The following is a 25,688-nucleotide window of genomic DNA, read 5'->3' as shown; positions in this document are numbered from 1 at the left end:
CTGTCAGTGAAAACCTGGTGAACGGCAATCCTTGCTACCTGTCCCCGCTGGAATACCTGCAAAATTTACAACCTGAGCCTGATTTCACGTACTGGTACCAGCAAGCTTGCATGTACCAAAAAGATTTCCAGCTTCATCAGCTGTCAACTACACGTGTAGCAGGCCAGCTATCACCTGTCAACTATAAATTTGGCACTTGGCAAAATTCATAATGAAGGTAAATACAATGTACAGTACAGTATTCAGTTTAAAGCTGGAGTTCAAGATGCCTTTTAAAAAAAAATATTATTTAAAAAAAACACCAATACATTACAGTAGTGTATGTGCATCAACACAATATGCATACAGATAAGTGATTAGCTACAGTAAGCTGCAGATCGGTCCGTTCTCCTGTAATCAATCACTTTGCTCAGGGTTATTTAATTCAATTCTTGCACAATTATTGAAAATGTCGTCCTGCAATATGATTGACTGAACAGTTACTACAATAGATACAATTGGTGGACAGCTAGGGAGATGGCGGGGCTCAAGAGCCAAAGCCTATCAGAAGTTTGTTCTCATCGTACAGACGCACATGTACTGTAGGATATTGCTTGAACTGCTGCTTTAATTCCCAATGACATGACTTGACGCATGCGCAATACCGGAAATAATAGCATCATTTTTTTTTCTCCCAGAAAATAAACATTGACATCAAGCTGAAAAAGGCAAAAGGAGGGATTTCGATGGACCTCTAATATCGCTTTTTTTAAAATGTTGCTTGCGTCTAAAATCCAATTAGTCAAAACATTTAGAGTGACAGTGCAATTTTTATTGATTAGGATAGAATAATTGTGAGCTTTATAGAAAACCTTACACAGTATGCTTGCATGTGTAATTAACTCTGCTAAGAAACCCCAAAAATATAAGTGTTTATCTTTTATACTATATGTATTATTTATTATTCAATACTTTCAAAACGCATATGCGTGTCATCACATTTAGGCACATGCGTGTGTGTGTCATTGGAACCTTGTTGAAATGCATATGTGTGTCATCACATTTAGGCGCATGCGTGTATGTCTCATTGGAACCTTCTTGAAACGCATATGCGTGTGTGTGTCTCATTGGAACCTTGCTGAAACGCATATGCGTGTCATCACATTTAGGCGCATGCATGTGTGTCTCATTGGAACCTTCTTGAAATGCATACAGAATGACGAGAATGTGTGTGTCATTGGGCGAGAATTACTCCTAATTCAATGGGAATTTCAAGTCTGAAAAAAGAAATAGACCCCTTTTTTTATTTTGTTTCTCGACATGGGCTTGCATAACAATTTTTGCTATTCTTAGAATCAATCACTAGCTTTTTAATTCTGCACTACAGTCATGTATACGGTACTTTATGAGGTGGGTGGCATACTGTAATTTTTATTTTGGGGTGTGGGGTTCTAGACATTCTGATGACCTGTTCAAAAGATTTCTTTGAAATAATCCTGCATACACACCTCTCCCCCTTACCCCCCTCCCCCCCCCCCCCACACACACAAAGTTCAAATGATTCTCATGAATTTAAAGAAGGAACAATTTTATTTGTGCAGGATAATCATGGAAAAATGAATAATATAAAAATACAGTAGGTTGCCTCTTCTTCCAAATTTACAAACTCGTCTTTATCTTCTTCGTCATGGCTGCATTGCAGTCTGTAGTTCTTTTGTCATTGAGAGAGGTGGGGTTAGTGTAAATTACTGACTGTTACTACAGTAAACACACAGTACAATACTTTTACACATGTCTCCCCCTCCTTCCTGTAGTGCTGCAGCTCTGAAAAGAAAAATTAGTGCATTAAAGGCATTGAGTATTTCACAATATTTCATTTTATCTATATTGCACTAACTATATACTGTATAACTATAACACTGTGTGTGTGTGTGTGTGTGTGTGTGTGTGTGTGTGTGTGTGTGTGTGTGTGTGTGTGTGTGTGTGTGTGTGTGTGTGTGTGTGTGTGTGTGTGTGTGTGTGTGTGTGTGTGTGTGTGTATATATATATATATATTTCTTTTTTTGGAGTGCCATACTTACCTGTATCATACAGTATTTAACTTACTGTACTACAGTACCTTACTACATTCCGGTATACAGTAACTATACTGTATAACTAACTATAACAAGTTATGGATTGGGGCATTAAAAATATTAAACAATGAAACAATTTAAAACAATCAACTGGTTTTTTTTTTGTTAAAAACATTTTTCTATAAATTTTGAACTACAATACACTACACAACAATTAAACAGAAAAGTCGTTCGGAAATTGGCTGGCTTCCAGGGAACAGCCCTTGAATGCCTCAAAATGCTATTGATGGTGTCTCTCGCGGTTCTCATAACATGAGTGCTAACAATAAAATGACGCGGCACGATCTTCAAAAATTGTGTTCCTTAAATTTGCCGGCAGAGCAAATTCCTTTGGTTTTATTCCCTTCATAATTTACATTGTGGGTCCACTCCCTGTACATCTCAAAACTGATGTGGTGTTTAAAGATGAACAGGGCATATTTCTGGACTAGACCAGCACTTCTGATCTTGTACTTCTCCCGGATGCTCTGGGGCAGTTCTCTTAAGATGATGTCTGGGAGTGTAACAATCCTGGGTGCTGGAGCGGGTGTGCTTCTGGCAGTGGGCGAGGTTAGGTGGTCTGGGAGGATGCTTTCCTCCTGTCATAGGCTTATCAGGGTTGTCATCTCTTGTTGTGGCCTTACCGGGGTTGTCATCTTTTGTCGTGGCCTTACCAGGGTTGTCATCTCATCCACCAGAAGGGCATGCATGTATTCTGCAGGCAAAGGGGGTGAGCGTGGAGGGTACCGTTGTGTGCTTGGTGTTGGAACCGTGAAGGTAGAATAAGGCGCCCCCAGGCCACCCTTCTGCTCCTGCGTCGGACATACAGGGGCAGGGACTGCAAGCAAAGAATAGATCCCTGCGATGTTCCTCTCCATCTAATCCATACGCCTATCCATATTCAACATAGTCTCCAAAAGAAGATCAATCTTTTGCACCGTTGAGTTGACAGGGATTTCGACAAAACTTAAACCATTCAGCATGCGGGCGAACCAGCTGGATCTAGTGCCAGGAGTGCTGTTGAAATCTGCATGGATGGGTGCTGGAGCAGGTGAGCTGGGTGTTCCCAGCAGAGCAGCGTCGGGGATGGGTGCTGCCGGAGTAGGTGAGCAGGGGGTTCCCAGCAGAGCAGCGTCGGGGATGGGTGCTGGAGCAGGTGAGCTGGGAGTTCCCAACAGAGCAGCGTTGTGGGTGGTTGCCGGCTCAATTTTGGGTGAGCAAAGCCTTTGCTTTAAGTATATGGCAGCCATTTTTTTCTTCACATAATATGGCCCAAGGTTCTTAGCCTTTGGAGTCTTCAAAAGGTTTTCTTTATTCTCCTTTCGCTTTGGCTTTGAAACAGCTTCCGCCTTTCGCTTTCTCGTGGTCGGCACGGCATAAGCAAGCAAGTTCCTGCATCTGTAGAATCGGGGTTGATCCATGGATGCAGATGGAAGAATGCACAATGCAGTAGCTGTACAATAGCAAATTCCGATAGAGATCAGCTTGTGAGGCTATGCAATTTGTGTCACCTTTTATACACTGTATATTTGAATTTTTTTCGCGAGCATGGACACGAGCTGCAGGTGTTAATAATGAGCGTACTGTGTACTAAACCTGTCGAGCGAGGCTGAAGCCTATTCAATGAAAGTATAAATACACCATCCATGTTGTTGATTCAATGCACATTGAATACACATTGAATATACAATCCTCTGTGCTTGATTTTTGTTCTAAAAGCAGCGATCCCAGGGAAAAAGATTTCAAAGGATCTCAGCATGAAAATACAGGATATGTACAAGAATGGACACGAATTTTACAGATCCAATGCTGGTTCCTTGTTTCGGGCCTCGATTTAACAAAAAGCGCAGTCTGTTACCATGCCCGTGGAAGGCAAAAAGTGTAAAGCGGAATCCCACAGTCACTACAGAGTAAGAATTTTTGTTTTCTTTACTGTACAGTATGTAGTGTAATTACACTATTACTGGTAAAATGCTTTAGTGTGTTTTACAGTACTTTTTTCCTAGCAATTATTTTAGAGAGAAAAAATAGTCCTATTACTCTAATAACATCTTGTATGCATGTTTTTAATATTTTATGAATTTTTTAATTCTTAACATCACTTACTTTTTATTTAGACTATATACTGTACATGTACTGTATGAGGTGGCATAGTCTAAAACATTTGGGGGGGGGGTTATTGACAGCATGTTCTGCAGTGAACCTTTATTTTAAAACCATTCAAATGATGTCTTTGAACTACTGTGCAGTGTATTATCCTGCACACTCGGACTGGCAAAGTTGCACCTTCCCCCCTCAAAAATCATGCTGTAGCAGAAGGACTGCATTGCATATTGAATTGTACTGTACTGTATGTCTTTATTTATATATTGCCAAAAGTGTACTCAGCGCTTCACAAAGAATACAGTACAGGGAATTATAATAATACAATAAGTGCAGCAAATAAGCAATAAGTGCAGCAAAATCAGATAATAGGAAAGGAAATCCCTGCCCCGAAGAGCTTACTGTATAATCTAAGAGGTTATAAGAGGGTTATAAGAGGGAATAAGTGCTGTAGATGGCAGTGCTTTGTCACCAATGGGTGGTAGGAGTGTGGGACAGTACCATCCGTGCAGGGTATTGGGATGCTTGATTTGTTTGGCAAGTTTTAAGGTTAGTCAGTATTAAATTTATTTTATAGAAAATTTGGGGCCTACTGTAACACATTGTTCTGTTTTCCTTTACACTTCCTTTACACGACAATGCTTCTGGTGGACCAAATAAGTGTAGAGAATGATGAGAGGTGCTCAGCAAGCATCAAGACTGCTCTGGAGAAAACCCACAACATAAGAGCATCTGAGACCAGCATCATGCAGATGATACGCAAATTGGGATGGAAATATGGATGTGTAAAGTAGGTGTCTTACTGTGACAAAGTAGGTAAAAGTGTGGTTTTACTGTACCTGTAAAATTATTCCTTGTCATTACAGCGTGTATCCTATGATAAGGGACACCAACAAGATCAAAAGAGTGGACCAGGCACAGGCATGGATCGAAAGTGTGAACAGGAGAAGGATTTGTACAAGACAGCAAAGTCCAAAAAAGAAGCACCATCAGCTCATCAGGTAAGTAGAAAAGTTAAAATTGTTTATTAAACTACATAAAAAACAAAAAAACAAACATAAAAGGACAGGACAAACCTTCCACGCGTTTCGGGCTCTAAAAGCCCTTTCTCAATGAGTATGGTGAGCACTCTAATATAGCCCCTCCTGTGGGGCTATATTAAATACAGCTGACGGTAGTTGCAATTAGTTGTAGTTACACCTGCTGCATTAGCAATGCAAGTCAAAAGGGATCCCATTAAACTTAATCATTAAGATAAGATATTGATCATTGTGAGCATAATACATGCTCTACAAAAGTGATTAACTAATCATGGTTTATATAAAATGCTATTTATGTCTGAAATACCAGAGAGAAAAAAATATATATATATGTAGTAAACAAATCAAAAAAGCATTATAATAAAATAATCATGGGTAAGTTTACAATATCTATGATCATAGGACTCATAGCCAAACACAGCAGGTGTAATACATAAAAAGGGCATTATGAAGCTAAAAAAAAAGCTCAATACAGTATATTGGTCAAAAAGGATGGCAAAACTTTACATTTCAATGATAAAGCTGGATCCTATTATACTTCTAAGAAAAACAGCAAAGTCTAATATGTAACTGTAAGCACAAAATGGAACATCTTAGTTAAACAAATCTATTATATCCTATATACATATCAAGTTATCAAAAATTCTGTGTTTTCTCAAACTTTACATTGAAAGATGTATATATACACTTGATATACACTATATATATACACTTGATATGTATATATCGTTTGGAAATGATGTCTTGTTAATACAATATTCTTTTGACAACCATTTGGAGGGCTGCCTCTGATATTCGACTGTAAGCTCCTCGGGGCAGGGACTCCTCTTCCTTAATGTTACTTTTATGTTTAAAGCACTTATTCCCATGATCTGTTATTTATTCGATTACCACATGTATTACTACTGTGAAGCGCTATGTACATTAATGGCGCTATATAAATAAAGACATACAATACCATACAATATTCATCCTCACACGGTATCGTATTGCCTATTTGTACCATACAGGATTTGCACCCACCATATTGATTTACCCGATGGAGTGCCTATTGTTCTTTATCTTTTTGTTATATATATATATATATATATATATATATATACACAGTGTTCGACAAACCTATACATTTGCTCGCCCCGGGCGAGTGGATTTAACCCCCGGGCGAGTAAATATTGGCCCAAGCAGCACACGTTTGGTACTATGTGGCGAGTAGAATTTTTGGTGATTTGTCAACCACTGTGTATATATATATATATTATACAGTATATAGTTAGTGCAATATAGATAAAGTGAAATATTGTGAAATACTCAATGCCTTTAATGTACTTTAATGCACAGGATGTACACTGTACAGTAGATTTGTATTAGACATGTGTGTGCTTTCTAACCTACAGTAGTATAGTTATAGTTATACAGTATATACAGTAGTTAGTGCAATAAAGATAAAGTGCAGGAAATCCCCCCACTCCCTCCAATACTGGCAGGTACTATAACACAGTGCTCAAATCCATAACTTGTTATAGTTATACTGTAGTTATACATACTGTATATAGTTTGACAGTAGTTATAGTCCAATATTGTGAAATACTCAATGCCTTTAATGCACTCATTTTCATTTTTTTCTTTTCGTTTCAGAACTGCAGCACTACAGGAAGGGGGTACATGTGTAAAAGTATTGTACTGTGTGTATACGGTAGGAACAGTAACCCCCACTCTCACAAGCACCCATTATGTCAGAGAGATCTAGGTTAGCCATCAGGCTCTGGGGAGTCAATCCCTTTAAAGGGCGATACCTTGTCTTATCCATAGGGAAATCCAATGCAGTGTGTGTGCAGCGCACAGCCAAAAAGGGATAAGGAGCAGGTCTGGCAAAAAAATCTTTAATATGAGGCCATAAAATAGAGGGTTGCAAACCTTCTACGCGTTTCGTGCACTACCGGCACTTTATCACTTGATAAAGTGCCGGTAGCGCACAAAACGCGTAGAAGGTTTGCAACCCTCTATTTTATGGCCTCATATTAAAGATTTTTTTGCCAGACCTGCTCCTTATCCCTTTTTGGCTGTGCACTGCACACACACTGCATTGGATTTCCCTGACCGGACACAGCAGCACGCTGACGGAGAGAGTTACTGGAGGCACTAAGTTGTGAGTACGTTTACCTGGGGCCAGCCCAAGGAGGCAAGGGGGGGTGTCTCCGTGCACCTACCCCTACCTTCAGGGTGAATAGAGCCCCATTATAGGTTTAGTACTTGTATTGATTATTTCCCAGTATAGACTCCATTCTCCTTTTATCATCAAGTATATAGGTCCCTGTACTTCTGAGCACCATATCTCCACAACTGTATACTTACTTTCTCCATAGGGAAGACCTATTTGAAGGGGCCAAAACTGAGAACCAAATAGAGTAATGATCTGATCACATCCATGTACACAATTAGGAGGGCCCTAATGATTGAAGTCATTTTAAAAGAGACTGACACACCTCCTCCCCTATAGTCCCGTCTTAAGCATTAGATCACCAAATACCTGTCCGCGACATCAGCTTCTAAATTAGGGGCTGAATTTTCATCTAGCCTGATGATTCAATAAGATTGGTTATAAAAGCTGTCTTATTCCTTATTCCATAGATCTTGCATTATATAAAGCTGTCCTGAAAGGACAGGCCAGGGAGCCTGAGCAAGTCTTCTGCCCATTCAATGTGAATCCTGTGGGGATCAGACAGGGAGAACGCCTAATTCTGTTCCTCAGTGCCCTAGGCTGTATGTGTGTATATATAGCCAATAGGCACTCCGTCAGGAAAATCAAGATGATGGGTGCAAATCCTATATAGAATAAATAGGCAATACGATACCGTGTTTGAGACGAATACCAAGAGGCAGCACTCCAAAAGGTAGTCAAAAATCTTTGCATTTATCAAGACATCATATCCAACGTTTCGTTCCTACGTGCGGGACCTTTCTCAAGGTGCTAGCAACCATTGTATGAGAGGGAGCAAAGGACGTGCAGACATTGGATGCCTTTGTATCTTGCTGCCAATTTGGGATAGGAGTTCATGGTGAACCTGGGCTGTTTACATCCACTCTGCAAACCTGGGACTCCCCCTAGCATCGCAGATGACCACAATAGAGATTTCTCTCCCACGAATAGTTCTGTTTGAAATCCTGTAAGTGCACATTCTTATGGGTTGCTGATTTTTTAAATAAATGTACCTTATTTTTTACTAAGTTACATACTATGGAGCTTGCACTTTTGTTTGTTTTTTGTTCATATATATACATATACATATATATACATATATATATATATATATATATATAGTCAATGAAAAAATAGTTTGCACTCACAGTTTCTCAGTGAAGGCAGATGCTCGTCCCATATAGAAGCATACACGAGGTGACCAGGAAAATCCAGGTAACAAAGAGACAGCACACCGCAGTATAATGAATAAATAAAGTGTAAATAAAGGGCTGCCCTGTGTTGTTAATACACTTTATTTATTCATTATACTGCGGTGTGCTGTCTCTTTGTTACCTGGATTTTCCTGTTCACCTCGTATATATATATATATATATATATATATATATATATATAGGACACCACCTCTGTCAGCCTCCTTTCTTACAATTGGGATGCGTTGGAGGGAATGGGAGTTAGGAGGGTAGTGGAGCGAGGTGGTGTGCATGTTTCAGAAAGTGTTAACAGGAAAAGTATTTTGAGAAGGATTTGTGCATTCAGTGAAATAATTCCTGTCAGACTTACTTGAAAAAATTGCAAAAACATTCCCTAAATGGGGCACATTTGCACATCTCTAGTGTTTAGCAAACATGGTTTACAGTTCAGCATGCACATTTATCTGATCTGCCCCTCTAAAGACACTCTGTGGGTGAACGCGGATTGGCTCACGTGTTCACAGACTGTGTCATTTCCAGATTCCAATAAAGAGAAATCACTCTTCTCTGTTATGGACTCCTATTTCATACGGGCCTCAACTGGGGGCGCCTCTTCGACTGCTCACAGCAGACACGTTGCTGGCCCTGTATAACCTGTTCTACCCTTATGCCAGCCACAAGCATTTGACTTTTAAAAGTAAAAAAAAAAAAAAAATCAACAAGAAAGACAAAACTAAATTGTTAAGTAAATGAAAAAAAGAAAGAAAGGGTGTGATAGTGAGGTGAATAAATATCCTGTCAGTGCCATGAATTAGGGATTGGATTAGTCTCTTTCTTTACAAAGGTATCAGTTACTTGGTGATAGAACATTAGTTTACCTGACTAGCTGCCATGACATGCTATTCTTCATGCTTAAGAAGGAGATTTCAAGCAAACATAATACATGCTGTCATCAAATACATCAACTTGAAATCTTATAACCGTTTTCTCTCCTGGAGAGGCTTTTTTGTTAGCAAAAATAACTCTCTGTCTTCTTTTAAATGATATGATTGCATAAACAGGTTGCATGTATATTGAAATAAATCTGCATTTCTTGATTGCCATTGACCTTATAATGGTTGTTTGACTTCATATTCCGTTCCAATATATTTTATTTCATCACATAGGGGTCTCCCGGGCTGAAAAACCAGGGCAAAAAACTGCATAAAAAGGTATTAAGTAAAAACTTTTTCATTGAAACCACTTGGATTTTTTTGCTCTTGATAGATCTGGTGCAATGTCGTTGCACCCGTTTTCCCCTGGTTTTTGTAGTTAGGAGACTTTGATAATGACTCCCTGCAGGTATTACCTGCATTCTAATTTTCTTGCCAACAGGCCCTCTTCCAGCTTGTATGGGGCCAGGACCGGGGCACAAACATAAGCCTTGGCCCCAAGATGGTGAGCGGTAGAGGGGAGGTGCTGAGAGCTACTTCAGAGTTAAGGGGGTGCTCAATAAGGTTATTGAGCAGGGGTAAGGGGGGCAGAGGAGCCTCTGTTTCTCCTGTGAGATCACCTGTTCGGCCCTAGCCGCTTGGACTGCTGCTTTAAAGAAAATGAGAATAGACGTTTGCTTTGATGCATTACTCCCCTTTCTGTTTGCGGCAAATATTTAAAAAAAAAAAAAAGTGTTTCCTACATTTGATGCAAATTGCTCAGCAGAAAAGTTTACCTCCCCTCACACCTGGCAGATTTTTTCAATGTAAATACAAGATAAAGAAATGACACAGGGAGATGCAGAGTTTGATACATCTCACTATAATCTATGAGTCATGCAACTCCTTCCTAACTCTTCCTACCGTCACTCTCTAACTCGCAAGCAGACACGCACAGTACAAAGAACATGATACATTGACGCAAAAAGACGCAAGATGAAAATGACACCATTTTCTGCAGAACTAGGGGAATACCATGCAAAAAAATGTAGCACCACATTCATCAAAGAAAATTAATCTCGTTAAAAGCCATTGTAGATTTTCCATTGATAAATCTGGTGGATTCCTGGTTCTGCCCCAGTTTTGCAGCCTGGGAAACTTTAGTAATGAATTCTCCATGGGGCTTATTCATTAAACTGCGATAGTGCCGATCAGGGCATTTTTTTCAAAGTAACTCTCGTCGACTTTAATGGAAGATTCCTCGCGATAGTAAAATAAATAATAATAAATAATCCTATGGCTTTTGTAGGGCATACTTTTTAAGTCATATACATTAGTATACAATTTCTTGAATTTTTCTGAGAACATGACATGGAATAAGTTTGTATTAAAGATATAATCATGTACATCATTGTACATTTCCCAGCAGTTTTCAATTGCAGAACAAAATGAAAAGAGCAACGTGGAGCACAGCGGTGAGAAAAGAGAACGGGAGGCAGGATCAAAAGTAAAAAATATAAAAGTTTCACTAACACATAATGCCCGTACAAAAACTGGCTAAACTTAGCCTCAGTTTTTGTACGGGCACTATGTGCTAATGAAACTTTTATTTTTTTGTACTGTTGATCCTGCCTCCAGTTCCCTTTTCTTACCGCTGTGCTCCACGTTGCTCTTTTCGTTTTGGTCCGGATTTCCTCTCACGGGATGCACACAGGGATTGATCCATTCGTTGCTTCAATCAGCCGGGATCCGGGAGTACTGCATTGACCTTCAGAATCTGGGCTCACTGCCTGTGGAGGTTACGTAATTTGTTTCTTACCTGGATCTAGAGCGGCTGTGCTTTACATGACCCCACCTGCTGTCCCAGCCTTGCTGCGGGGCTCCATTTGGGCGTCTAGCTCAGCATAGTGTTCTGAAGCACTTCTTCCCTTTGTGTTATTTATATCGTATTATTTATATGACTGTAACTATTACTGCTGTGAAGCGCTATGTAAATTAATGGCGCTATACAAATAAAGACATACATACTCATAACTTGATCCGGAGGTACATTTCAATAACTGGACATATATCCCGATTTCTACTAAAAAGGAATTTATTATCCTGTGTCCCATGTGACTTGAGTCAGGATCTTTGTAGCTCTACATTAGAGTTTCACTTCTCCATAAACTGTACAATTTCAATTGTAGAGAAGTATTGTTTTAAAAACAACATCTTTGAGGCCTCTTAAAAATGTCCACATTTGGGATTTACAAAAATTTGCATTATAACTTAACCTGGCTCTTGTAATTTTATACAGATATATCATCAAAAGCTTTTGCAACAAAAACTGAATTAACTGCCGTCTGATTTTCACATTGTAATGATGAATCTCATTGCTACCCAAGTAGACACAAAGACGCTGCTCAGTGCATTACTGGAACCTCTGGCTGTGATGGGGATGGGTTGAAAACATTCCCCTTTAAAATAACTTAAAGTATGCCCTTTGCGTATGGTACCTGTATTTATTTATCCTTTGTTTTGCTTGCATGATTATACAGTTTAGTACTTCAAACGTAATTAGCACTACATATAAAGGAAAGGCAGTTATATACATTATATATTTGTGGAAGTATAAAGATAGGATGTGTATCTCATCTGATTACAATTTAACAATGGTAGAACTCAACTAATATGTCTTTTTTAACCTAACCCAATGTGTATGTATATATACAATTCAGCTAAATTTCAAATGATTATGATGCATTATCTTTTATTTACAGTGACTAATCGCTACATATAGTAACCCCCAAAAATGTTGGGGGCAGTCAATAATTTTCACAGTCCTTATATTGTGCGAGTGTATGAATGCCAGCCAGCTCCTTATTTATTCTATATACACTATTAAAGATTTTGAACAACTATATCTCAATCATCTTGTCTTCGGGTTGAAAGGGCCTATTCTTTTCAACCTTATAAACTTTTCTGTATCATTTATTTATAACATGCCAACATATTCTTCAGCACAGTACAATGAGGTGTGAAGACAACAACAATAAAATAACAATATTGACATACACTGGCACAGTAGGTAAGCAGGGGCGCGCTGCTCGAAGTAGCTTAAAAGGTATGTTAAAGCTTGTGACAAAGTCTAGCCTTTTTTGTGTCAGTCCTCCCCTATACAGTAACCAAAATATAATGCAGCCAGGTCTAAGCTGAAGATAACAAGCTACTTCAGGGGCTGTGATACCTTTTAGTTGACTAACATGTAACATCAATTTTATAAGGTTGTCTTGTGCATAAACATCAGAGACTGCAGAGTTATCTTCATTATCTAATAATGAAAAGGCCTCTGCAGCCTTGAAGGCTTATCTTCAAGACAACGGTGTATACTGTAATTGATCTGTTGGTCCAATAAATGGTATCACAGCCCACAAAGTATCTTACTCTTTCTTGGAACAATACGGCTATTTTCCCCCTTCAATAAACATTATGCAAATTGCACCATTTTTACTCACTCGTGTCAATGTATCAGAGTGGTGTTCAAGAAGTATTGTATGTATTGTATGTCTTTATTTATATACATACAATACAATACAACCAATTTGTGATTAAAAAAATGCTTATTCTCACTGTAGGTAAAATATGATTAACTATATATTGGGGCAATATGAACATTGTCCTTGCCAGGGAGCTGAATGCAAATACATTACAATAATATATAGGCAGTACACACATATTAGTGTAACGCAGCATATTTTGAAGAAGCCACAATAAAATATTGAAAAATACTTGTTTGAAAGATGTCAATCCCCTCATTTTAACCTTTTACAATTATCACTACTATTAGTTCATTGTGGTCCAATTGGTAGCTGCAGATAGTGTTTATTATGTGCATCTTTGGGCACATAATAATAATAATAATAATAATAATATTGACAAGGGCAAAAAGTGTGTTTATACTGTGTAGCATAAGTCTAACATTTCTGAGAAAGATACTGTAAATAAAAGAATGTCCTTCTCTCAGTGACCAAAAGGGGTCACCATGATCCCACCATCCTTTGGGTTAGAGCTTTTGGACAGGAACAAGCAAATGGAAGAAACGAGTATAGGAAACCTTTTAGCCTTATCTAATTAAAAGGGCCTTCGGAAATTAGAGGCAATCATAAAAACATATCTCAATCCAGAAACACAAATACTGGCAGAGGGTGGAAACCATCAAATAAGAAAAAACTAGGAGTGAGCACAGAATGAAATGTTTGAAATGACGAGACACATGAACTGGAATTAAAGTTCAAACTTTTCTTGAGCTTGTTCTGTTTAATCTGATGTGACTTTCTGGGTAATGCAGCGTTGACTCCAGAATTTCAGGATTTCTCACTTCACTGATCTTATTAGTTTAGTGTGTGTGTGTGTGTGTGTGTGTGTGTGTGTGTGTGTGTGTGTGTGTGTGTGTGTGTGTGTGTGTGTGTGTGTGTGTGTGTGTGTGTGTGTGTGTGTGTGTGTGTGTGTGTGTGTGTGTGTGTGTGTGTGTGTGTGTGTGTGTGTCCATAGAAAACACGTGGTGTACAGTAAATACTACTGTATTTCCTGTAGTTATACATTACATCTCTCTCCCTCTCTCTCTCTCTAGTGATATTTTTATTTGTGTGTGTGTGCAGAAGGAGATTGATTAGCACTAAATGCAAATTGATTTTCCTACGAATTCTTGAACCAGTTATCTGTTAAGAAAGACACCTGTTTTGCCTGTATCCTACAGTTTGCAATGTCAGGTCCCTCTGTACAAGTAAAGTTGTAACATAAACAGTCTCGGACATTGAGAGCCCCTGTGAATATGTTCAATAGGAATCTGTACTGCCTGCTGTCACAACCCTCTCAGATCCATCTTATTCTTCATAAAACCTCTTCTAGCACAGGAGTTTTCTGGGAAACTACCTGAAAAGCCGGTTTGCAGGCAATCTTTAGGAATGCTTTTCACAGACCTCCCAGAACATCACTGGGGAAACAAATAATCCCCACTATTAAATCTTTAGGTTTTATTGATGTCTTTGACTTTTTTTGTTTTTTCAATGTAGCCTTAACGATGTAACAATGTAACAAGGATAGTTTCCACTGTATCTAGGAACACTGTTAATCTTTATACAAGTGTCATGGGGTTTTTTAACCGATATTTTGCCTTTACAGAAAATAAAACATCATTGCATATGAAACTTCTGAATTAATGTGGGGTGAAAAACGTAGCCACCCACAGCTACCGAAACACAACTAACTGCATATAAATAGATTCATCATATTAATATTATTATTGATGGTATCATATATATATATATTATATATATATAGCAATGTTTTATTAATTGTACAAAGCAACTTAAAATACAGAGAAACTACAAAAGGAGAGATTAAGATCAGAGATCATAAAACTAAACAGAGAAGCTGGTCATTTTTACAAGAATTCAGGCACTGTTTTTGGATTTCATTCTATTTTATAAATATGTTGTATGTTCTAGAAAAACTGCATGATATAAAAACGCAATTCTATTTTCTTCAAACCCCATTAATTAAAATAAGAATATTGCGATTAACAATATAATTGCCTTTTACTCTGATTATCTGTCTATTTTTATACAGAAATGGTTGCTACACATTGCAACCCGTTGTAATTTTACCAAAGGCAAATGATAATATAGATAGCGAATCAACATTTGAAATATATATATATATATATATATATATATATATATATATATATATATATATATATATATAGTCATTCGTTTCCCCTTTGGATACGTAATATACACGCAGAGCTACTGTATGTGCTGATGGATTAATGCATATTGATTAATTAAGTCATATAACTTCTAAAAATAGTAGCATAATACATTAAATAGGATCATTTGTGAGAGTGTGCTGAAGGAATAAAAACCATTATAATATACAGTATAGCTTTTAAATACAAATATGAATTGCGGTGTTTTAGCAAAACAAAACCTCTTCTTAGTATTAGATCACTGATCACTATTAGCCGTAACGACATTTCATTTCAGAGTGATAAAGATGCATTTTTGTTAGTTTCTGTAAAATATAATATCTACCATGATTCTGAAAATGTTTTTTTAAATTGCCAATATCCGATTTTTGTTTTATTGTTTTGGATTTAGAAGCATAAATTAAAACAAAACTGTGTTTTTTCAACTAAGGGTTTAAAAGGTTTTGTTGTTTTTTAAATTGATATTAAAAAGTTCCAGCAACTAAATTAGAAGTGCAGATTTATACACACACACACACACATTTAGTGCTTTGATGGCTACAGTAAACAAAATACATTTATATCATTAGGAACTAATAATATTAGAAAGGAAGTATTCAAATTGAATAGTTATATGAATGAAGCAAGTCTCTCTTTGCTTGAATACGTAGTGCAAATGCCTACAGAAAATGTCACTTATCTACTTATGTAAATGTATCTATTTAACTACCTATGTAGTTTGTACTCCCTTCAAGATAATTGTGACAGTTCATTTTTGTAATAGAAAAGGTCCTATATGATAAATGTCTCTATAAAGTAAAACGCTAATTATTCAGAGAGGTATGAGAAGCATAAAGTCAATAATGAGACAGATAAATCTTCAGATAAGATCAGAAATCCCTTTAAAAGGTTATACAAAGTTTAGTCTCTGTGTTTTCAGCCTATTTTGTAAAAGAGAGACATATAGTTGATTGTTATTAGATTAAGAAAACGTATTTTCATGAATTTCCTTCCATGTACAGTTTATGTTACAATCAGAAGAGCATATTTACTTTGCAATAATACACACACATACTATACTTACACATAAACATTGAAATAAAATACATGGATAATCTCCTAATTTATAGTTCTTTAGGTGTGCAGCTACCTTTTGGGAGGATCACAAATGTCAGAAATAGAATTAATGCAAAATAGAATTCTCTAGACAAATATATATATTTTATTTTTTTCATGACAAAATTCATTACAAAAAACTTTTGCTGAAAAGTAAAAACTAATTGGAAAAATAAATATATATATATATATATATATATATATATATATATATATATATATATATAGTGCAGAATAAATGAGTTCTTCAGTATTAGGTGATACCTTTTTTATTGGACTAACAATTTATGTCATAGGACAAGCTTTCGAGAGTTCTCCTCTCTTCTTCAGGTCAGCAATACTAGTATTAGTTTTAGAATGCCTCTCTCTATTTTTTGCCTTTCAAGCGTATATATTACAGAAATTGTAAAATATGGTCAAAATATATTTCCTTAATCTAAGTGCAGGTAATAAGGTCAGCCACAGCTCCAATCCTATCTTTTAAGACATGTCCACCACTGTAGATATGTAATACTTTTTTCCCCCCGGTAAAGTAGCAAAGAATGAATCATAACAAAGTCTAAAATAACAGTACCAGGTGTCATCAAAATGGAAGGTATCAAATTCAAAATACCATTGTTAAAAATGTAAATATATATTGTTGTAACCAGCAATATAAACAAGATCATGGAACGGAACCAATGTTCTGCAGGGGTAAGGAGCTGGCTAGTGGGTCAAAGGGGAGAGTTTCAGCTCCAGTGAGTGCAGAAAAGCCTTAGACTGCGTCCATAGTGCGAGCGACTTCGTGCACGTGCATGCACGCGGCATGAACAAAGTGCAGCAGCTCAATAGGGCCGACTATAGTGAGCGCGAGCGCGATGAAGAGTGACCGCGCGGCAGAATTTTGAGCAGACAAAAAAAATTGATTTTGTCGCACGACGGCCGGGTCACGTTAGCAGTTCAGCCAATGAGGGCGAACCAGCCTTGTGACATCACGGCCACGCCTCAGCATTGTGAGCGATCTCAGTTCACAGATAGCACGGGTGACAGGCGCGGGCAACGCCATGTACTCCGTCTTGCGCGCCCCCCTATATATCCAAGGCCATAGGCTACGGCCCCAGTCACTCCACGTTCGCTGGGGTCGGAGCGCCTGGCGACTCGTGCACCTTGTCAAGCCACGATCTGTGGTCTGTGAGGGGAAAGGCAAGATCGCAATTGGGGGCGGGGCGCAGCCATGACATCACCCAGCTGGTTCGCCCTCATTGGTTGAACCGCCACAGTGACTTGGCCAGCGCTCCGTCGCCACTAGTAAAGACAAAATACTTGTCTTTAAAAAATGTGGTCACCCATCGTGATCTCTACACGTGCGCACAGGCAGGTACTGGGCCCTGCCATATTGAGGGGCGGATCTTGTTCCCGCAGCGCACACCATAGTGCGCGCTGCAGCTGACACTAGGGACCTAGCTTTAGGTTTGTTTTATAGTTGTCGCGCGTGCGCGCGCGTGTGCTAATGCTCGTGCACGTAAATCACACTTTTTGTGTGTACAGGTCTGTGCTGTGCGCGACAGCATAATGGCACGTACTCACTATGGTTTACTTTAACTGCTGGATATCTGGGAGGAGGAGGGGTTACCCGGGGGGTGTAGTGCTTAATAAAAAATAAAAAAAACATTTGCAGTGAATTATCGTTTTTAAAACTTTAAATAATTCATTCGTTGTAATTTTAATGGAAACATTTAAGCGAACCTATGCACAATTCAGCTAGTTTTTCTCAATCTGTTTTCCAAATCATCCAAATGTTTTAAATCTCCATCTATTAAATTCGGGCACGAAAGATGTAACTGTAAATGTATTGTTATTTGGAGCAGTTCAGAAAGGGCGCAAAATACAAAGTAATTGCAGCTTCACTGTGATTGGATAATAGAGCGTGACGTGCAACGGCAGCAGCGCAAAAATATACTTTTCAGGTCTTTCCTCCGATCTGCCGGCTCAACGCTCACCGCTGTGCGCGCTGCTGAAGTATAGAACGTCAGGCCTGGACACAGCCAATTCTGTTTGACGCACGCACGGTAGCGTACGCACGCACACTATATTACACGCCTAAATGTTGCAGCTTCACCATAGAACAGACGACAGAGAAGCCCAATGCTACAGCCAACATGACAATAATACACAGTAAAATACTTCTATATTTTCTTGAATAAGAGTCATTCAGTTTAACCCTTTGGCCAAAGCATTGCAAACTTGCGAGCCACGACAAGGCAGACCCTGTTCGCAAGTCCTAACACTACCAGATAAAATACTAATATACAGGCATACCCCGCTTTAAGGACACTCACTTTAAGTACACTCACGAGTAAGTACATTTCGCTCAATAGGCAAACAGCAGCTCACGCATGCGCCTGTCAGCACGTCCTGAACAGCAATACCGGCTCCCTACCTGTACCGAAGCTGTGCACAAGCGGGGAGACTATAGAGCCTGTTACACATGCATTATTTACATCAGTTATGCACGTATATGACAATTGCAGTACATTACGTGCATCAAAAGTGGGAAAAAGGGAGTGCTTCATTTTAAGTACATTTTCACTTTACATACATGCTCCGGTCCCATTACGTACGTTAATGCGGGGTATGCCTGTACCTCTATTAGGATTAAAATTCTCATTCACCTCTATTAGGAGGGAGAAAGACCATATTGGATCTATATCCAGTAGAATGAAATGACCCACTAACTTGGGAAGTGGGGAGGGGCGGGCTTAAAACCTGGGAAGGAGGAGCCACCAACCCACAACAGCTGAAACAGCTGAGAATAGGTTAACAGAACACAAGACCCCAGCAAGCTCTTTTTGGGAACCTCTGAGCCCCCACAAAAAATATATGTGTCAAAAAGGAGTTCTATTGAGCGTGGCATACTGTATGTACAGTATACAACAGATGACAGAGAAGCCCAATGCTACATCCAACATGACAATAATACACAGTAAAATACTTCTACATTCTCTTGAAAAGGGGTCATTTAGTTTAACCCTTTGAGGCCGGACTACATGGAGCCTCAAAATACGCATTATGGAGCATGTGAGGCTCATTAAGACAAAAGATCTCAATCATCCAGTTCCACTACACTGTACCCACTGCCCACAGGGAGATAGTAGATTACTCAAAATTTGTGGGATTGAGTCAGTTTTGTGTCATGAGAGAGGTGGTAATTGTACCAAGAGGCTTGATCAGAGAGAGGCCTTTTGGATATTTACTTTGAAAACCCAGGTTCCATTTGGACTTAATACAGATTGGGACCTGGGAAATTTCCTCTAATTTTTGTTAAAAATCTTGCAAAAACCTTGCAAAAAATCTTTGCTAAAAAAATTTGTCCTAAAAATTTTGCCAAAAATTCTGTTATTAATCCTGCTAGAGATTCACTGTAAAATCTGTTGCAGAATTTGTTAAATAAATGGTTAGAAAATTGGCCAAATATTTGCCAAAAATGTTTGAGAGATTGGTTATAAAATTTGCCAAAAATCTTGCTAACTAAATGCTTTTTCTAAAAAATCTTGCTAATTAAGTGTTGAAATATCTGCCAAATGTCTACTAGGGAACCTTCCTAGAAAATCCCTAAAAACTTGATAAAAATATGTTATCTTCTGTTATAGACATTTTCTGAGGTGATTGATTTTCCTCAAGTAAATAATATTCTGTAATAGACTCTTGGTCTTTTGAAATCATCATGTTCCTGCTTAGTGAAATTAACATATACCTAATCTTTTCACATTCAATTATTTATTGTTCTTTGGAGTATTCAAATGTTGACCTTTCCCCCTTCCCTTTAGATAAACCTAAATCACATATGACCATTATTGATTCCATACTTAGGGGATTCTCCCCTTCTCTTTTTTTATTTTAGGGTTAATTTCTGGTCTATGTGCTTAGTAATCTTAAAGGAAAGAGGGGATAAATGATTAAGTAACAATTAACAATTATGTATGAATCTATTTTGTGCCCTCTTGGTCTTGCAAATGTTCTGTGTGCATCTGTGCTATTTTTGTCCATTTTTAATACTCATGCCATATAGGACATAGTTAAAATTCCCCATGGGAGTTAATGTATTATTATCTCTCTCACAATTTTGATTAATAGCACTTTATACATATGTTTATGTTTTTAATTTTAAGCTGTAATTGTTATTAATATTCTTTTTTTTAAGTTTATTATTAATGTTAGTCCTTATGTAAAATGTCTGTTCTCTATATTTTGTTGTTTTTTATCTTTGCACTAAGGTTTAAGAAGCCCTTTTTTGTTGTCATGGACGTTTTTAAATGTCAGTTTAATAAAGTTACAATTGTTCCAGAAGTCAGTGCACCAATCAGAGCGCACTACCTGTTTGCCCATACTAATTGCCTTGTATTTGCAGACATGTGAGGTCTAATAAAGTTTAGTGTATTGATGTGATCCCAATGGCCAATTGGGACACATCTAATAGGTGCTGCTTTCTGATTGGTCGTCACGACACATGATAGCACTATCAGTGCTGTATTATAATTTGGGGATTTTTGGGTTGTTCTGTACACCTTGATAAAGGGCATTTTTGCCTGAAACTAGTTGGTGGACCCCTGCTGCGGCCTAGGGGGGACCCTTTTGTCCACTTTTTATGTAATAAATCTATTTTTTGTTGCTAAAAACCGTGAGCCTCCTTCTGTTACTTTGGGCAGTGCACTGCCTTATTTTTCTACTTGTTCCTGCCATCACCTGGGAGATTGCACGCCTATGAAGATTCTGAGATTGGATACTCCAGGAGAAACTGAGTGAGTTCACTTTGTGGGTCACTGTACCCCTTTTTTCTCTGATATATGGGACGTTGGTCTGTACTATTTATTTATGGTGCCGTTGGCATTAGGTACTAGTCCCCTAACCCTATTAGGGCTTCATTATGCTATATGCTTACATTGAAGGAGTTTATCCTAAACCTCAGTTTATTATGCCAAACAGGACTTGTTTTTTCTGATGCACTGGCTTTCTACACTACCTTCCCGATTTGGGAACTATGTCCCGAAATCACCCGCGATTACGCGGCCTTTAGACGAGACTTTCGATAGGTCTTCGATACCCCCGCATGCCAAGAAACTGCCTCTAACTCTTTGCTTGAGCTTTCTCAGGGACGTCGTTCCGTGGCCCAGTATGCTTTGGAGTTCAGGACCATAGCAGCTGAGACACGATGGGACCAGGAGGCTTTAGTCTCCGTCTTCTGGCGGGGCTTAACGGATTCTGTGAAGGACGCACTCGCCTCACAACCCAGGCCAGGACTTCTGGAGGAACTCATCTCCCAAGCCAATCGAGTGGATCAGCACCTTCAGGTACGCCGCGCTCAGCGCCAGCACCCCCGATTTATGCCCTTCCGTGCTCCTTGTCCCAGATTCTCTTCAACCACAGGACCTGCCGTCTCCCCGCTGCCCGCTCTGGAGGCTCCAGAACCGATGCAACTCGGAGTCCAACATCCCCGGGCACCGGTACGACAATTTCGCCGAGCCGCTGGGTTATGTTACGACTGCAGATCTTCCGAGCATCTGGTCCGTGAATGCCCACTGTGTCCGGGAAACAACCAAGCCCAGTGAGTACGAAGGGGCTCTCCCTGGGTGCCAACTTGCCTTGCCCCTTCCCAAAAGTGAACTTCCCAAGAAGTTGACCATTCCTGTCTTCCTCTCTGGTCCTACCTTCCGCACTTCCACAGCTGCATTTATCGATTCCGGCGCGGGAGGAAATTTCATTGACCAGACCTTCTCTGAACAGAACCAGATACCACTCATTAGGAAGAAATCTCCCATAGCCTTGGTAGGGATCGATGACCGTCCACTCACCCCGGCTTACATCTCCTTGGAGACCTGCCCTCTCACTCTTTCTTCTTCTTCCCACAAGGAGATCCTGACCTTGGATGTTATCCATGCTCCTGGAACACCGGTCACCCTTGGCTTACCTTGGTTGCAGCACAATCCGCATATCAATTGGACTTCTCGAGATCCCATAGTCTGGAGGTCAAGGTCAAAGGAGTCATTCCCACCAGCTGTACCGTCGCCTCAACTGCTGGCTAATACATCCAATCCCAAGGGAGACTTACCTGCCCCGTACGCTGATTTTTTGGATGTATTCAGCAAGACTCAATCCAAGCTACTACCCCCTCACAGATCGCATGATAGTCCGATTGACTTGGTACCTGGATACACTTTGCCCAAATCCAAATCCTACCCCCTTTCTTTGCCCTAGACGGAAGCCATGGACGAAAATATTCGCGAGAACTTGAAGCGGGGCTTCATACGGCATTCCACTTCGCCCGCGCGGGCTGGATTCTTCTTTGTTAAGAAGAAGGACGGTACTCTCAGACCATGTATTGACTACAGGGGACTGAACCGCATCACGGTGAAGAACCGTTACACACTCCCACTCATCTCTGAACTCTTCGACAGACTTCAATGTGCTAACCTGTTTACCAAGCTAGACCTCCGCGGGGCATATAATCTCATTCGCATCCGCAAGGGGACGAATGGAAGACCGCCTTCAACACCCCTAGCGGCCACTACGAATATCTCGTGATGCCCTTCGGCCTATGCAACGCTCCGGCGGTCTTCCAGGACTTTATCAATGACATTTTTTGGGATGTCCTTAACCTTTTTGTTATTGTTTATCTGGACGACATTCTCATTTTTTCTAAGAATCTACAGGATCATATCTCCCATACGAAGTTCGTACTCTCCCGCCTCCGAGAGATCCGCTTGTTTGCCAAGATGGAGAAGTGCCTTTTTCACCAGTTTTCCACCTCTTTTCTTGGGTATATTATTTCCAACAAGGGAAACCATGGACCCAGAGAAACTTAAAGCTGTAGTGGACTGGCCACAACCCGATTCCCTCAAATCCATTCAGCGGTTTCTAGGGTTTTCCAACTATTACCGGAAATTTATTCGCAATTTTTCCACCATCATCCCTCCAATCACATCACTAACCCAAAAAGGAGCCGATCCTTCAGCCTGGTCACCCAAGGCAGTCACGGCTTTCATAACTTTGAAACAAGCGTTTGTCTCTGCTCCTATCCTCTGACACCCAGACACCAATTTTCCTTTTATCCTGGAGGTAGACGCCTCGGACAGCGGGGCCGGCGCAGTCCTATCCCAGAGATTTTCTTCCCAGGAGAAACTCCACACTTGTGGGTTTTTCTTTAAGAAGTTTTCTCCAGCTGAGAGGAACTATGATGTGAGCAATAGGGAACTTTTGGCCGTCAAATTCCTTCAGGAATGGAGGCATCTTCTGGAGGGGTCTAAAGAGCCGTTCACGATTCTCACGGACCATAAAAATCTTTTGTATATGGAGAGTGCCCGCTGCTTGGGCTCCCGCCAAGCCCGCTGGTCGTTATTTTTCTCTAGGTTTAATTTAATTTTGCTACATTCCCGGCACCAAGAACGTCAAGGCGGATGCCCTCTCCAGACAGTATTCTTCTGAACAGAGACCGGAGAAAACTACCGAGTCCATCCTTCCCAAGCAAAAGATCCTCGCGGTCACTGCTTTAAAAAATCTGGAAAAGATCATCAAGTCTCAAGAACACATTCCTAGTGATCTCGAAGTTCCAAAGGATACTTTGTACGTAGACTCCAAATGTATTCCTGAGATTCTGGATTGGGGGCACGCTTCCCGTTCAGCAGGACATCTCAAGTGGTGCCTGACTGAAAAGGATATCGCCTAGATCGGGATTCATTAAAGTTTTATTATATGTAAGTGTAGACTTATTTATGTTTCTCAAGAGACTTAGAAAAAATTAGAATATTGTCCAAGTACACAATTACAAAGGAATTGAAAAGATCTCTGAATATCTCATTGACAAAATCTTGGAACACGGCTGGGGCAGTACAAAAACCGAAAGCATGACCAAGTACTCGTAGTGTCCATCCCAGGTATTGAATGCAGTTTTCCATTCGTCGCCTTGACGGATTCCGATAAGGTTATACGCACCTCGTAGATCCAATTTGGAGAAGATTTTAGCTCCTTGAAGACGATCAAAAAGTTCGGATATGAGAAGAAGAGGATAGCAATTTTTAATAGTAATTTTGTTGAGTCCACGATAATCAATGCAAGGCCGCAGGGTCCTTAACGAAGAAAAACGAAGAAAAACCCGGCGCCAGCGGGAGATGTGGATTTGCGGGTGAAGCCCCTCAGAAGATTCTCTGCGATATATTCTTTCATGGCTTTAGACCCCGGCAAAGACAAAGAATATGAGGCTCCTCTAGGCGGTATCGTACCTGGAAGCAATCGTAGGAACGATGTGGAGGAAGTATTTCGGACTTGACTTTGTCGAAGACATCCTTGAAGTCGATGTATTCCTCTGGCAATTGTACTATTTCTTTTTCTCCAGATACGGTAGTTGGATAAACGCTATTTGAGCCTTCCAGACAATTTTGAACGCAGTATGAGCTCCACTGAATAGGTTCTTTGCTCAACCAATCAATCTGAGGATTATGAACTTGTAACCAGGGTAGGCCCAAGATTATTGCAATAGAGGGAGTGTGAATGGCATTCAAAGAAATATCTTCCACATGGTTATTTACAGACCTTAGCTGAATAATCTGGGTCACCAACGAGATGAATGCAGGCTGAAGTGGTCTACCATCAATGGCCTCCAAGGCGATAGGGTTCTTCTTGCACACTAAAGGAATCTTGTGGTGCTCCGCAAAACTCTGATCAATAAAGTTGCCCCCAGCACCCAAATCAAGAAAGGCCAATGTGGAGACAGAGAATCCCTCACCAGACAAGGAGATAGGCACAAGAATCTTTGTGGGATTAGAAGTATCTATAGGGGAAAGAGATCGGTCCCAATGACATTCCCCTAGGCCTCATGGGAACTTTGCGTTTCCCGCTGTGAGGATCCGGGGGTCGCGGCGGCCGCGGCGTGGCCTCCCCTCGCCTCGTATTCCGCCTGCTACTGCGGGGCACTCCCGACGTCGGCTCCCTCCGGTCTCGGTAATTGGGGGACTCCCTCCTCATCCCCAGCGAACGGTTGCCGAGCCGCAAGCGGCTCGAGCTGTGACGGCTGCTGCTGTTCACGGGCGCGCGCCCGTTTCTGTTACAGAGCGCGCGCAGGATCCTTTTAATTTATTCACTGCTCCTGCAGTGAGACTCCGCCCCCAACACACACACAAGGTTCAATTAGGCTTAAAGACTGCTCACCTGTATCCTCCTTTTGACAGCCTATCCAGGACAGCTCCATGCACTCCTCCAGGCCGGCCTCCTCTTCCTTCTGGTCAGCCATGCTTTATATTGCTTGTCTTGCCATTCATTCATTGCTCGACATAGT

The sequence above is a fragment of the Ascaphus truei genome, chromosome 9 (assembly GCF_040206685.1).
Source record: "Ascaphus truei isolate aAscTru1 chromosome 9, aAscTru1.hap1, whole genome shotgun sequence".
NCBI lineage: Eukaryota > Metazoa > Chordata > Amphibia > Anura > Ascaphidae > Ascaphus > Ascaphus truei.
The sequence above is the reverse complement of the archived record's forward strand: the minus strand, read 5'-3'. Positions refer to the sequence as shown.